The sequence below is a fragment of the Meleagris gallopavo genome, chromosome 1, assembly GCF_000146605.3.
Source record: "Meleagris gallopavo isolate NT-WF06-2002-E0010 breed Aviagen turkey brand Nicholas breeding stock chromosome 1, Turkey_5.1, whole genome shotgun sequence".
Classification (NCBI taxonomy): domain Eukaryota; kingdom Metazoa; phylum Chordata; class Aves; order Galliformes; family Phasianidae; genus Meleagris; species Meleagris gallopavo.
In genome coordinates this window covers 15,640,127-15,656,760 of record NC_015011.2, presented here as the reverse complement: position 1 = coordinate 15,656,760, position 16,634 = coordinate 15,640,127, and the positions used below count along the sequence as shown (strand labels likewise).

General features: G+C 35.3%; 1 protein-coding gene across 2 annotated transcripts in view; it reads right to left on the bottom strand.

Annotated features, from left to right (window-relative positions):
* Positions 1 to 14,690, bottom strand: part of PCLO (piccolo (presynaptic cytomatrix protein)) — a 36,740-nt gene extending 22,050 nt beyond the window's left edge. Inside the window, exon 1 of one of the 2 annotated variants that reach the window (XM_031553049.1) lies at positions 14,515 to 14,690. The gene's annotated coding sequence lies outside the window, so the exon portion shown is untranslated. The remainder of the gene's footprint in view (positions 1 to 14,514) is intronic. The other variant, XM_031553051.1, reaches the window with a different exon arrangement.
* Between the last annotated feature and the right edge of the window lie 1,944 nt (positions 14,691 to 16,634).

Sequence of the window (16,634 nt, the reverse complement as noted above, 5' to 3'; positions counted from 1 at the left end):
AAATAAAAATTAAAGCATATTAATGAAGGCATTGTCCAATTATCTCTTGAACACTGACACTGAACACCTCACAAGGAAGCCTGTTGCAGTATTTGACCACCGTCTCAGCAAAGATAAAAGGAAAGAAAGGAAGTATAGCCATATGATCATATTTTTAGTACCCCATAAAGATCTCAACACACCTTGCACTCATTCTAGTTGCTACTCTCAGTGGCTAAGTTACAAGTTTTCTCCCCAGTGGAAGGTCAGTTCTTGTACTGTAAGGAAGGGACCTATATTTCATCAAAACCCTCACAGGAAGGAGAAGGTAGAATTATGATGTATTGCATTATACTACCACACTTTACAATAATGTAATTGCTTTACGCTGTTCAAGTTTTTCAGGCAGTTTTAGCAACTAGTAAAGTTTTAACTTTTAAAATTTTGACACAGCCATGTATAGCCCAATTACTTGCTAACTTATAACAATAAAAACTGAAAACTCTGCAGAACTGATTTCCTTTTTCTGACAGTTTCACTAGTTACTTGACAGCATGTAAAATGGAAGTTAAGTATTGGTGAAATTTGAAATCTGTAACAGCAGGGAGGCAGGGACTATTCAGAAGCATCTTTAATCAGCCTGGGAAGGAAGGTGCTTGAAATAACTATCTGTAGTCCCTGTGGAGCATTCAGCATGCTTTGCTAATCCTGGAAACATCTGAAACTTTGGGGAAGAGAAAAAATCTTGGTAGACTGTTTTAAGAATGGTGAAAAAGATGAGTACTAGATCAAATCTATCTCCAGACTTGAGCTTATAATACAATAGATAAGCTCAAAGTAGCCTTAATAAACCTGTTCCCAACTATGAGGAACTGGTGCTCTGAAACTTGCTGGACTGGTCATGTGCTTGAAAATGGGAATCTTCTGATAATTTTTATCAGATATTTAGCCTGTGCTAAACATCTGAGCTAATTGCTGGCTACTTAGATTTGTGATCATCATATGTGGAGCAGATGTCAGAAACAATGCTTGCGTAACAGACTTATGTTGGTTTTGCTTGCTGTCAAGTCTAGTGCAGTGTTTTACAGCTGCTAAATGGAAACATGAAAAATGCAACTCATTACTGATGTCTATCTGTCAGTGTAAAAATATACACTTTTTAATCTTAAAGGTTTGAATATGTAAGTAATTGAAATTTACAGTTTTCCCAGAGATGTGGAATCTCCATCCTTAGAGCTGTTCAAACCCCAGCTGGACTCAGCCTCCAAACTGACTATGTTTGGAGCAGGGTGCTTTGAAACAATCTTCAGGTGTGCCTTTTGATCTCAAATAGTTTGATATTTTGTGTAAAATAGTTAAATTTTGCTTTATGGACTGTTCAAATGCTTTCTCCATATTTACTGTAACTTTATGTATCAAAGAAAGCAGAAACAGCCAATTCCAGGGGTATTACTCCAAATCTGCACTACGATATTCTTGAACAGATTAGAGTGCAGGTCCATGAATTAAGTGATTTGTTCTAATTGAGGAATAATGAGTAGTTCATCATTTCTTTGAGTTCCTGTATATGAGTGGGTGCCTACTCAAGATCATGAAGAGAGGAAATATTAAGTGACAATGAAAAAGTCTACAATATTAAATAATCAGAAAGTAGTTCAATTACTGAAAACTGTGTGTTGTGTCTAGATCTCACAGCTTGGTTTACATTCAATTCTAGAAGTTATATATAATTGACTCCTGATCATGGATCACGGTATTTAGGAGAAACTTAAACAAAAACAGTTATTCTTCTTGGCATATGTACTTTGATGTAGTTCCTTTAGGTAGATTCTTCATTCCAAAATAAAGAGATAATTATACCAAGGCCTCTTTTAGTTATGATAAAGAAAAGATATCCAAAATGTAGATTTGAAATAAAATAGTAAGAACTATGGTCTTTTCATAGTATTTCCTACTACTTGATTTGCTCTGCCATGCTGATACAGAACTTTTGACAACAGAATTGTTTCCTTCTTAAAGATCAGATGACATCATGTTCATGTCACCTTTCATGTGCAATCACTTTGGAAATAAAATAACTCGTGGTCTAAAAAGGATCCTCATGCTGTGAACTGGCAAACATATTAACCTAGAAACATTTCATGAGGAGTTGTCTTTAATGTGTATGTTGTGAGTTAACCTGGCAGCAGATCAACACTATAGCTATTTGTTCAAACCCCCTGTGTGGGATGAAGGAAAGAATTGGAAACAAAATAGAAGTTGTGGGTTGTGCTAAAAACTATATATTAAGATGCAGAGGAAAATGGAAAAGTTAACAATATTGCTATCATTGCATTTTATATATATATATCTATATATATCTAGTAGCAATGCAATTACTCATCACATGCTGATCAATGCACAGCAACAATGTGACAGCCCTCCTGGACCACAAAGTCTCACCCAGCTCTCGAGCAGTGGCTGTCCCCAGCCAACTCTCCACAGTTTTGTGGCCTTCCGCATTAAAACAAAGGAGGAAAGATTTAGATTAGATGTCAGGGGGAATTTTTTTCTGAGAGAGTGGTGAGGTGCAGGAACAAGTTGCCCAGAGAGGTTGTAGACGCATTGTCCCTGGGAGTGTTCAAGGCCAGGACTGATGGGGACTGGAACCCTGCCTGTGGCAGGAGGGTTGGAACTTGGTGATCCTTGAGGTCCTTCCAATCCAAGACATTATATGATTCTGTGATTCAAGGGATGAAATAACCCTTGAGGACTATTCCTATGGAGATGCTGTTCAAGATCTGGGGTCCTTAATGCTCCCTTCATCGACCTACATGCTGGCTTTCCTTCAGCCTGCAGTAGTTCTATGAACTCCATTAGCATTACTCCTGATTTGCACTAAGTAATTTAAGTGTCCTTTCAAAAAATAAGATTATTAGATAATGGCTGTAAAACAGCTTTAGACCGAGTTTTCCTCTGTACTTGAGTATGCTAAGAGTAACACAAAGTTCAGAATGTGTGCAGAAATGACAGCTTCCCTCAAATGACTGTAAAAGGAGTGATTCAGAGCTCCTTCTACTATTTATAATATTGGGGTTTTATATTCAGAAGAATTTTCAGGAGAACCATGAGCTCATGAAAATACTAGGTAAATTACTACTTTTTCTCTGAAGTGAATTTCAGCAATGTTGTTAGAATGGAGAACAATGGTTGATTTATCCATAGAAACAATACAGCAAAAGTTCAAATACTTTATGTGAATACTTCAGAATATGTCATCTGAGACACAGAAGAGCTACTTCTACCTTCCTTCTCTGCAACTGGTGAGTTCTTAGCTTTGCATTAAGATAGTAAGCATCATTGAACATTGTTATTTTCAATTAGTCTGCAGAACTCTTCAGTTATCCATCATTAGATACCAGGATTTCAGACACAGCATTCTGAAGAGGATTCTGTCAGCCTTGAGAAATTGACTATATGGTATGGGTTACTGAAAAAAGGTGAGACAGAGCAAGATAAGAAAATATCAAAGATGTTTAAGTTAATTGGATAATAACACAAAAAAAGGAATTTTTTAGAAATAAAAATGTCCCTGATTTGGAAAGCTCATAGTACCTGTTCCCACATCTATCTCCACCATATTCATATAATTTATTTTTTTATCTCTGCTTCCTCCATAGTAATCAAAGGCAGAAATATTTCTTACTTCATCCAGATATTACAAGGACATATGGTTATTAATATATTTGAAAAGCCTGTACTCTGCTTAAGTTTTTCCCATAAATGCATCTTTCAGTCTACTGCCTGGGTGATGAAGCTCTTCTCTTTATCTGAATATGTGAATATGGATGCATACATAACATTCAAATCCTAAAAATAAATAAAACTAAATACAAATAATAATAAAAAAATCCGCCCCCAAAAACCACCACCAACAAAAAACACAGAATAGGGCTTGGTATTAGAGATTCTGACTAACTGGTAGACAAAATATATATCCCAGTTTCCATCCATTTGCTGATATTTTTCACATTTTCTGCCCTCTTTATGTTCTTTCTTTAAGAAATGAGTTGGCAGTGTGATTAGATTTTAAGTTGAAAGAAATCTGAAAATCATCAAAGATTTTATTTCTCTGAATATATTTGCTCCAAATAGAGAAATACTATACTGAGTACTGAACACCTCTTGAATTTTATTCCCACCTGTAACACAACAAATGCTATTATAAAGATATTCTTAGTCACTTTTTCTATGCTATTATATTGCAGGGTCTTCTATTTGGTATACTCAAAGTGCTCCAGAAGTGCACTGTTGTCAGGAGTTAGTAATTACCTCTAAAAAATCAGATAATACAATGTGCAAAAGCTAACTTTTGTATAAGAGTCAGAATTGCTCTCCTACTTAATTTAAGATCTAGACATTACAGTAGATCCTCTAGTCTTGGTTACACTATAGTTACACACATAGATTGCTGGGATTTATTTTCTGCTTCTTCATAGTTTCCAGGGTTTATTCTTATGCAGAACAATAAATCAGTTTGATTTCTGTTATTTATCATTGATCTGTCTGATTCCCACAGTGGAAAAGAAAATTGGGCTCTCTTAGGCTAGCTGTTTCTGTCATAACATAAAACATAACATAAAATGTGAATGTTAGTGTCTATTTATTTCATAAAAGAATTAAAATTCAGTGACATTACTTTGAAATTCCAGAAAGTTCTTTAAAAGTTAAATGTGCACTGAGAACAAGAAAAAACAGTACCAACAACAGTCTGACATTCAACAGTAAATTACTTCATGGTCTGTTTTGTCCAGTTAGTTTTCTTTTATTTCTAAACCTTTCTGATGTTTAAAAATAGGTTGATGAAAGTCAATGTATTAATGTATTTCCCTGCACAGCTAGGCATGAGTCACACCAAATTATTTTTTTGTAGACACTTTTGCTTCCTCTTCCATTTATCATTCATATCGATGCTGAATAATTTCCATTATTAAAATAATTATCATATAGACAACAGTTGAAATTGTTAAGAATGGATGCACTTTTCATCAAATTGAGATGATAGTAATGGACCTACCTATCCTCATAGCTGTTATTCTACTACTATCAAATAGCACTGATAAAAGTACAGTCAGAGCAAATCAACTATGCATTTGGGGATCTGCTTAGCATCTACAGGCTGCTAAACAATACACCACAAATTAGTACAGATAAAGTTATTAACCCAATACAAAGAACCTCTCTGATTCATAGTCTGCTTTCAGACTTATATATCATTAGCACACACTATTGCAGATCACCAGCCAGCCTGAACTACGCTAATGCAGAAAGTGATGATGTGGATGTATTTGTATGACCTGAATCGAAGATTTTAGGAAGTTAAATGAAGATTAAAGTTACTGCTTATGAAAATAACTATGATAATAAATATAGATGATAAATCAATAGCACTTTCACCACTACTTACCTTCAAACTTAACATACTAGAGTTTTTGATATTTGATGCTCAATAAAATATTGTGGTGCACTGTAATTATCAGTCTCTTTCAGAAGAAAAAAATGTTTTTCAAAATATATTGTTCACAGAACAAATTGTATATACTTCACCTGCAATAATGTCTTATGTGAAAATTATAACAATTTTGCCAAAGAGATGAGCTTCCCATAGGGGTCTCTAACTTAAAATCTTAAACATTTCATTATCAGATAGTGTTCACAAAGCAAAATCCTCTTTTAAAAGCACTATATTATGACTTTGTCTCTTTGTCTTTTTTTTTTTTTCCAGAAGTATTAATGTAATAATATGCATACAGTAGAATCTAAAATGTGTTTAATCCAACATCACCTGGATATCAGTACAAAAAAATGATACTGCGGGATTTTCTCTTTACAGCCTCCTCTACAAATAGTAAATACATTTTTTAAGTGATTTTTCCATACCAATATAACATTATTTTTCCATATGAAATTTATGAATGTTAGCTAGTATATCCTGATCTGCACTCTGTGTTTGTCAAGATTAGTGTATTCAGAACTCTTTTTGGTTTATCGTTTTGTTCTTTCCCTTTTATGTCTTGAGGATAAAATTGTTCTCATTTACAAAAATGCAGTTCTCATAGTTCGCTTCTCTAGATTACAACTGAGAATAGAATTTTCTCCAGTGATATCTGATTCTGAAGTTTTCTTTTGAAGGGGCGAGAGGGAAGTGCATGAGATGCAAGCATACAGTAATTGCAGAAGTTACAATGTATGTCTGAAAAGTCACTCTCTTCATTTTCTAGTCTCCTTAGGATATAAATTACTACAGCAAACAAGCAAAAAAAAAATTGTATAAAACACTGTCCCATTGTCAGAACAATTAGAAGCCACGCACAACAGTTTATATTAAAAGAAAGCCAACATAACTTATTGGTTTTAAAATTTCTTTTGTGCTTTCAAATAAATAAATACAAGCTGTAACGCAAACATTGGTTTGCCATCAAGATCCCAACACATTTTCCTGTAGCTTCTCAGAACCTTGCTTGGGATAAAGAAATTATCGTAGTATCTACGAACTTCTCCAAGTGTGCAAAAGGCATAAGAACCTTGAAGCTGAAGACTCAGTAGCTAGCATCTCTTGGATAATTCACCTGGATGCACACAGCCTGCTGCTTAGGATAATGTGGGTATGAGATAATAGGTTTAGGTAGCATTACAAATAACACTGATCTGAAAGAAAAATTTCAACATCTGCTACGTTAAGAAGCAGGACTGAGTGAATGCAAATTCCAGTGCCAAGCCTGCAAGTTACTTCCAACGGAGGATCCCCAGCATGCTGCTTTTGTTGGGGATCCCTGAAGGCAAAGACTCTTCACACAGATCTGCATTCTTGCTTGGTGAAGCAATGGCTAGTATGCTACCATGTTACCATGAAGGAACTAAAGTCCAATCCAGAAAATAATTGAATTATTGTCATCATTTAAACACTCAGATAGTGCTAGGAATGTGGAAAGGCCATTGTTATGTATTGGATAGCAATGACACTTAAGGTCATACACAAACAAGAACAGAAAGTTTTTTGTGACTCACAGTGAGCAAATACTTCACTGTTTGAGTAAAAAGTCGAGCTTTCTTAATGAGAATCACTGAAGACCTTAAAATATCACTCTGTCATGAAGGATAGAATGAGATCTTTACTTGATGTGTTCTAATAGGAGTCACTGTCAAATAATCATCTCCTATACCCTGTGGGTAATTTTATATTTTTGACACAATGTGATCATTCAAATATAAAATAGAACTTGCTCTTATCTCAGTTTTTAGAGTCATGTAACCTGAAAACTAAGGAAACTGAATACAAACTGCTGGCCAAGGCTATGCACTTCTTAGTCTTGCTCATATCTATTTTGCTATTGCATATGTATTAGAATTTATGAGGAAGTCATACTCTTCATAATGGCGTAATCATAATCCTTGATATTACCTTGTGATCAAGATGTTCACGTTCTATTTCAAGATGGGCTAACTTTTTCAGTAATTTATTGGGTTTTCAGATAGGCAGATTCATAATAACGGAAACAATTTAAAGACTCATTTACAACATGTAGCATTTTGTAGCTGGAAAATAAAATTGAAATAATTCATCTTTTTCCTCTTTGTTTAAATTTCAAAAAGTTCTTTCAATCTTAAATTTTTAATTTGATATAGTACATAATTTGAAACTAAAGCAATTTTATCACTCTTCTTTTCAGGAAGAAAAGTTTAATTCATTGGAAAGCCAGCTTCAGTTTTTATGCTAACATGGACATAGGCATAAGTGAAGGAGCACAACTATACCAAAATATGGGAATAGTGTAGATTTTGCTATGTTTCTTTATTCCAAAAAAGAAAAGGAGGCTTCTTTTTGTTTGATTCTCATGTCTTCCATCACTTCATGGAAGTTTTTATCAACAACAGCAGCTATTCGGTATTGCAGAAGTGTAAGGGTTAAAGGAGGATCTTAAATTATGGACTAAACAGAAGTTTATAAGTTTTACGAGGAATATTCTGAGGTGGAAATGGGTGCTATAGTGTTTAATCAAATAGATCAATACCTCTGGATAAACTTGACTGGATGTGCTAATTAACTAATTATGGAAAAAAATACATTTGAAAATAGATTCTTAACAAGAGGTATTGTTGCTGCAGGGAACACTCATGTATTCCCAGATATTAAGAAACTCTTGATTTCTTATGACACAGCAAAATACCTTTCCTCTGTAGAGTTATCAGAAGTGTAGAATTCTAACTATTGGAAAGATTTGATTTAAATCAACATTTGCTCAGCTTCTTTTGTAGAGGTTCATTTGATATTTGTACAGATTTCTGTCATATAGATTATTCTTTGTTTCAGAATCAGAGTAGAAATTATATAGAGCATATTTGTTTAAATATTGGCTGTTAACAATTGATAAATTGAACAAAAGATGAAAATGTATAAAAACATTACTTTGTTTTCATCCAATTTTGAGAATATTTAAAACAACAAAGAATATGGAGTATACATGGAGGCAGGAAAGAGCAGTTATACATTAAAAAAATAATAAATCATCCTTTCAGTTTTACCTCACTTTGGGCTTATAGACAAAAAGGCAATTTTGAGATGTTTAAAGGTAAGCATCTTGTCTTGGTAGCTGTCTAGGCAAGCTCCTCTTAGGATGTTTCATCTCAATGGACACCTATTTGGAATGAGATATATTATACCCCTCAAGGCACCTTTCTTCCAGTTGTGGTTTGAAAAGGAAACCACCAAACAAGCTTAGGTATCATATTTATTTTTCAGACATCTAAAAATATGTGCATTGATCCCCGTATTTGTCATCTAAAATTAGTAATCTATCAGAAACTGAAATTTAGATAAATAGATAGATAGATGGATAGATAAATAAATACATAGATAGGCAGTGATTTACCAAACTTAAGCAACAATGAGAAAAAGAAAATGAGAAATATGGGAATTAACAGATTGGGTTGTACTTTTGCTTCCTCTGTAACCAGCCAGGTGATCAAGAACAAGCTATTTAGCCTCATTATGCCTCATTTTCCTTATGTGATAGAAAGTAGTAGCAACATTGAGATTTGCCAGGCACCATGAGTAATGTTTTTGCATCAAGAGTCTTACTAACATTAAGACAGTTGTAGGAGATAGCACTTGCAATGTATTAAGGATCAGATATATTAATTCCTGAGAATTTATATGCCTATATATATAATCATCATTCACACGAATAAATGTTTTTAGTAAAAATGTTAGGATTTTTCAGTGTTGACAAATACAGGTTACATACCTGTTAGACAAATGAGAGGTAGTAGAAGCTACAAGTTTTCAACAAGTTGCATTTTCAGTAAAGTTGAAAAATTTCATGATTTCCATTTTTGGTATGTTGTTTTTTTTTCAATCTCAATGATAAAATCAAATACAAACTCCACTTTTAGGAACATCTGGTGAGTGACATCAATTTTAGTCTAATTTCACTGCTGATTTAACAGAGACACTAGGTTCTCTCATGTCATGCTAAGGCTGCCCAGAGCAGTTTTTCCAGTTCTCAGAGCAGCCTTCTCTGGGAGCTCAAGCATTACTCAGAGTCTTAGCACAGCCTGAACTAGGAATCATAAATCAGAAAAAATGGCAGGTTTCTACTCCTGCTTTTGTAAGCACAGTGAGAAGGATCTGGCAGTTGGACTCAATGATCTCTGTAGGTCCCTTCCAATTGAACTGCTGTAGCTAGTCAAGCAGGAATGGAAGTTTGTATACTGTCATACCTAAGAGAGCACTGCAATTTGCAAATCTGCAACACAAAATCAGAGAAAGGGAATTGATCTTCAGTACAGTTGCCATACATCTCACGTTATAGTTCTATCATTGAGATTGGTCCACGACAAACGACTGAAATAACTTCTTTTTTTTTACCTTTTAAATTCGTCTTTTATCTACCTTAGAAAGCAAATCCTCTGATGCTTACATATGTCCAATATACTTGCACTTGTCACATAAAGTAATCATTTTTCCCACATATCTGCACAACTTTTATCTGCTGGAATTCCAGGAATTGCTTAAGGAAGTAGCAATATTCTCACAAAGAAGGACCACTGTAATAAATGCAAAATTCATTAAGGAAGAAATAGCCTTATGAATAAATGTTGCAGTATTAGGTCCATGATTATGCCACTCTCTGCAGGGATATCTAAAAGAAATTTGAATGCACTATTTCTGAAATTATACTGCACTTTCAAGACGGTATGTGATTATCTAGCAATTAAATATCTGATCAACTTATATGAGTACTCACATAAGATTTTAAAAATGAGCCTTATTGCTTTTATTGTAACTATTACTTATAATATAGTAAGTTTTTCTTTCTATTGTAATGAGCTTTTAGGCCTCAATGGAAAGCTTAATATGAGAAAAAGAACTTGATATGAAAAACTACGTAGGTAAAAACAAAAAACAATGTGAAGATGAACTAATTAATTTTACACCAGATAGGGATAGGAGAGAAACTGCAGAAAATGAATAAAGTAATAAAAATAATGCAAGAATTTTTCCATTTGACTATTCCATACTGGTGGGTCTTTCTATTTCTGAAAAAATCTGTTTCATATGCTGGATTTACATTATTCCCAGAAGGCATAAGGTATACATTCTGCTAGATACATTTCTTTTCCATGGAAACTCTGCAAAAATTATTTCAACAGCAAATCCCATACAACTGCAAGTTCTTGGAGGGAACTCCTATGCTAAATGTGTTTTTCTTTTTTTATTTGTTCTAACAAAACTAGAAGAAGTGCTTAGGATTATTATTGTTAATAGGAAGAAGATAATTGTGTGCACGTGAGGGATGTGTGAATGTTTAAAACTGAACTTCTGAACTCTCAAGCAGATGCCTGGTGCTTGCTAACTGCAACCCATATGGCATCTTTTGAAATATTGCTAACACCTGGATAAAAGGGAAGTGACCCTTCCTGTGTCCTCCAGTTAATAAGAAGAAATTTATATCGGGCCAATCATGTGTTGTGCTACTTCATTTAGGCTGATTTTGATTATGGAAACCAGAGACTAGTTGGCCCAAAAAAGCAGAGGATGCAGAAAAGAAGCACTCTCAAAAAGAGCAATCCTTGGAAAAGAGTCCAGGACAGAACGAAGAAAAGACACCAAACAGAGTAGAGATCTGGAAAGTGGATAAGACAATGGAGATCTAGGAGATGGATGGAGACTAGTTCCAAGGAAATCTAGGGATGCCTGAGGTAAGTACCCACAAGCAGTGGCACAGAAAGAGATAATGTGATGTCCTGCCTGACTTTCTTGAGCAGCAGTGAATACAAGGAAAGGTGAGAGCTGCTGAATATGGCCATGGCTGGGAATGGCTAAGCATGAGATAACCGTGCAGAGTAAGGCTTCTGCTCTCCTTTGGTCTCAAACATAGCCCTATATCTGGATCCCACGTGGGCAAGCCTGTTAGAAGGCAACTAAGGATAAGGTAGTCAGAACAATCAATCACATTGCATTCGTTGCTTACTAGCTTTAATGAATTGAGGTATTTATTTATTTATTCTAAATGTATTAAGATAATGGCAAACTCATACTAGCATTGAAATTCATGCTGATTAGCAGCAGCTTCCATTTCTTTTCACTGTCTCCACCAAAACAAATTATCTCTTATCAGCCAGTCTCTGTATGTTTGAGTGTTTCTTATGATCACCATTAAGACACTGAATTGACTGTATACACAGGAAGAAAAACAAGGTTATGATAACACGTGTTCTTACTGATATCTATGCATATAGGAATATTATCCTATCTATGGCCTTCTAGAGAAATAAAGGGTTAAGTTGTTATTTTAAGAATGAGAAGACCCTGCTTGTGATTGGCAACAAACAAAAGTGCTGATAGTTTAAGAACCCATTTACAAGCCTTGTGAACTCACTTTAGAGCTTTTCTGCCCAAGTACCAATGTATGTTAAAGATCTCATGGAATAATACAGCCTACAAGAGCTGATTTGAGGTTTCTTGGGCCAAACAATTAGAAGTTGGGTGAGTGGATAGGGGCAGGAGAGGAGCTGGAAGGATGCACCCACAGCCTGGGCGGTGCCGAGGGAGTGGCTGCAAATGCCCACCCTGCTGTTGCACCACTGCTGATACAGGCAACTGCATCCTGAAGCAACAGCAGTAAAAAGCTGACTTGATATTTTAACAGTTTTAACCGACCAACCATACAATAGCTCTACAACAACCTCTGGTCCATATTTCTCATCAAACCCACATATAGATGCAGAACTGTTATTGAATTCTCAACACTGCATCTGCTCTTAGCCTTGCTAGCTATTGCAATAGCCTATTTGCCTTGAGAAGCATGTAACAAGTGAAATACCAGGCTTAATTTTTAAACAGACAAACGTAAATGTTAAACTGACATTTCAACTCTGTAGGGTCAAACACAAATGTGTACTACAGATCAACAAAGACAAATGAGTTTGATCATTTCATTTTTAAGGCTGCCTTCATTTCATCAAAGTTATTGCACAGGTGAAGTTCTTTTTCTCAGGTCTGATATATTGGAATTGTTTCAGACAAACAAAACAATTACATGTGCCTTTTTATACCAAACCACCAAACATTCTTTCCCAGGCAAAAGAAGGAAAAATAGATGTGACCTTACATATTTTCTTTCTTTCAGAGCAAATTTTAGCAAAAAAACCCTGTATCTTAAAAACTGAACAATTATAATTGTGAAACATTGCGTATCAGATATGTAACAACAAATGTAAATAAGGTAAAAATACATAAACAAGAATAAAAAGTGTTAACTGAAACTATAAATCCTACCAACATACGAAAGGTAATAAGAATAAAGTGCAAATGATACTGTCTGCTTTAAAGATGAAAGAGTCTGAGTAATTCTCCTTAGGTAAAAAGCATCCAAGGAATAGCTATAAACTCATCAGCATTTCAAAGGAATTTCTTTATCTTCATCAAAGCTAATAATTACTTTCTTTAAAATTAATGATCCACAGTAATCCGATTTGATTTTTTTTTTATTACAGATGATAATAAATATTGTCTTGAATATGTATATATACATATATAGGTGTGTATATATTTATATACATATATAACATAATTCAAAATAAATAGTCTAATCACTTTTCCCAGTTAATTCCAATAGCTCATAGGCAATAGAAATATAATTGCGAACTGTATTTCTTCTTTGTCAATTGCCTGAGTCCTGAGGGATCACTCCTAAATCATGCTCTATACCTCTTCCTTCACAGGCAGATGAAAAGAACTGAACACACAGTGTGTCCCGAATAACTATAAATATGAACTGCAAATGGAAACTTTTTTCATTCACAAACACATCTCTACAAAGCCTGCACTTTTATGAGTTGAATTTCATCAAACTGAGAATGATTGTACTTGTTCTGCTGATTTCATTGGCAGTTGAAAAATGGGAATGATGTCTTAATAGTAATTTTAATCCTGTTGCTCGCAGTCTGGTTAGGGATGATGCTACTGAGAAGACAGGCCCAACAGGAGGCACAGCATCACATACCATGTAATTCATAGAATATAATTATTCCTGAATTATGAGGGCAGACTTAGACATTAGTATGCAGTAAAAGATACTATGGATTAATTAGTAGGAGATGACACTGTGTTGTACTTATAGAGGGAGTTCCTATACTATACTTTCTATGTCATGGTCATATACAAAACCACATATATGACTACAACTGTATATATGTTTACAAAGACACTTGCACACACACACACACACACATGCATATACATATATATCTATATGACTGTCCACGTAGCCAAGAAAGCCACTGGAATCCTGGCTGACAGTCCTGACAGTCTGACCAAATGGTGTCTGACATAGAAGTGCAGATGAAGCAAAAGCATGGAACTGAATTTCTCCATGTGGAAAAAATGGCACCCACTGACACTCACTGATGCTTGCTGAACGTTTATGGAGACCAAACAATAGATATCAGAACTCAGAAGGTGGTAAGGCACTGGCACAGAATGTCCAGAGAAGCTGTGGATGTACCATGCTTGGAGGTGTGCAAGACCAGTTTGAATGGGCCCCTGAGCAGCTTGAACTGGTGAGTTGTAACACTGCTTATAGCAAGGGATTGAAACTGTATGTTCTTTAAGGTCCCTTCCAACGCTAGACATTCTGTGAAGTCAGAGCAGCTGGACAGTGATCACCTCTACCTCCCTCCACCCCACCATCCCCCTCCCTCCCTTCTTAAATTTAAAGTTAACAAATGCAGAAGTCTTTTTACCAACTGTGGGGATTGGTAAGTATTCACTCCTAGACAATGTGCATGATATCCCAAGATATATAATTATGTATGCTCAGTTAGAAATCCTTAGTTTGAAGGATTAACTAATATACGTCTTTATAGATCTCTTGCAAAAGCGTCCCTGTACAGTTTAATACACTTGAAATTCAGGAAGTTGGGGGTTCCCCATTAGGTGGCACCAAATTTTTCTGTCTGTATAGAAAGTGTAGGAAGCAGAGAGGAATTTACCTGCTGTAGCCACAAGGTGCTCTCCCAGCTAGCTCTCTCCAAGCTAGCTCTCCCCTAGTATTCAGCAGCAGGAATTCTGAAATGACACTGCAGGTTGTCAGTGTGCTTCACTGGCATGTCTGATCCAGACCCTTGTGTAACTGTTAGTCTGTTGTGACGCTGTTTTAATCACATCTACAGTTCTGGAAGCATCACACTCAACAAGGGTCATTGTTGCACTTGAAGGCATTTTTGTTCCTTCTTTAGAGCTTCCCTATTTCCTAAACAGTGGGAAGTTTTTTTCTTTTTTCATGCTCTTTGAAGTTTCTGAGTCAGAAGAGAACTCCTACTTTTCAACTAAATCAGTCAGCTTCCACTGTGTGAATTGCTGCCACTGAAATAGCCTGACACATCGGAGAATAGTACAGTGATCTGTGAATAAAAAGATGAAAAATTTTCCTTTATTTAGTACTGTCTAAAATTAAAACTACTTCTGCTTCCTTGTAAATACTAGTCATGAAAGTTCTTGCCAAGAATTTTGCTTCCGTTTACCCTTTCCTTCAAACACATCTCAGAACATCTTATTTTCTTCTAATCAGTCCCTTCAGATACATTTGGAAAATATAATCCATAAACGTGACATGAAACTTTGCTGAATTTAGACATGTCAATGCTTCTTTCTAGTGAGTAGTCTCCAAACTGTGCATATGAGCAGCAAATGTATGAATTATATGGATTGATTCCACTTCACCCACACAATGACAGAAGTAATTTAGCAAGCTCAGTGCTCACATACTGACGAACACTTCCTTGAATGACTCATTTCCTTTTACTGCGCCATCTTAAAGGTTAATTTCATGGATTTCTGTACAGCGCATGATGCACATGATGTAGTAACTAAAAAATAATCAAACTTTATATGACTGGTCAGCACTACTAAGTGGCTCTGTCATTGCAGTGGGGCAAATAGATAGTACTCATCTAATTTTTCTGTGCAAATAGATTCTAACAAGGAATAAGAGATTGCTTTTCACCACGTTGCTTTCCACACAGATCTATAAATCTTTTGCTTTAACACTAACTATCCTCATGTCCTCTGCACTCCTGCCCGCTTTTCTGCACTTTGTGTCTGCCATAATGTAGCTATTGCACCCTAATTCCGCAATATAGATCTGTCCCAATTTACTGTGAATTTTGTAATCTGGTCTGTCTTAGATGTGCAGCATATGTGCTCATAAACAAGTATGATAAAGAAACACTCTTAGGCACAGTTGGCGCCATTATGCAAAATGTTTTTAGAAGTCTTCTTGCCCTGGTGAGAATTGCTTAGAAGGAGGAGCAATAGACCCATAGTACTCTTGAAAACCTACCCTCATAGAGCAACAGGGCCTGTATGTGGTACTGAAACCTGCTCATCTGGATATGTGTATTTGAAGTATATTTTTCCAAGGCATATTCCTTCCCAGGCTGAGCTTGTTTGGGATGGGAATAGAGCAGCAAGGTAGAACAAGCAAGCATGTAAGAAGAATCCAGACCCCTTCTCTTTGTAACCACCAGTTTCTTTCCGTAGACGTGCATGTTTGTCTCTCTGATCTATTCCTGTTGGCATTCTATGAATAGATTTATGAAAACAACAACAGACACAGAAAATCCTTTACAATTCCAAAGACTAAGGAACAATTATGACACAAGCACAACTGCTGCAAGATTGTACAGCTTCTTCTCACTCAAAAAGCTACTTATACCCTTTCTGAGGCAGTACTGACTTTATAAGACTAAATATTTCTCAGTTATTAGCATATCTTTTGGGATTTGCAGCTATGAGTCCTAAGGAGAACATCCCTCGCTTTTAGAATTTATTGGCATAGGTGTAATAATATTACAGAGGTAGTTGAATAAAATTCACTTTAAGTAAAAAAATAAATAAATTATTAAATCAAATAATTAATGCATTTCAGGAGGATTATTCTCAGCATTCAAATGTAAACATGGAACTGTAGACTCATTACTTTTATCATTGTGCATTATAAATAACCTTAATCGTAAAAACAGAAAATATTTTATCTGTATCTCTGTAATGTCTGGAAGAAGATAGGTGGATAGGTGGTTGTTTTTCACTCTTTTTTCTTTTTCTTTTCTTT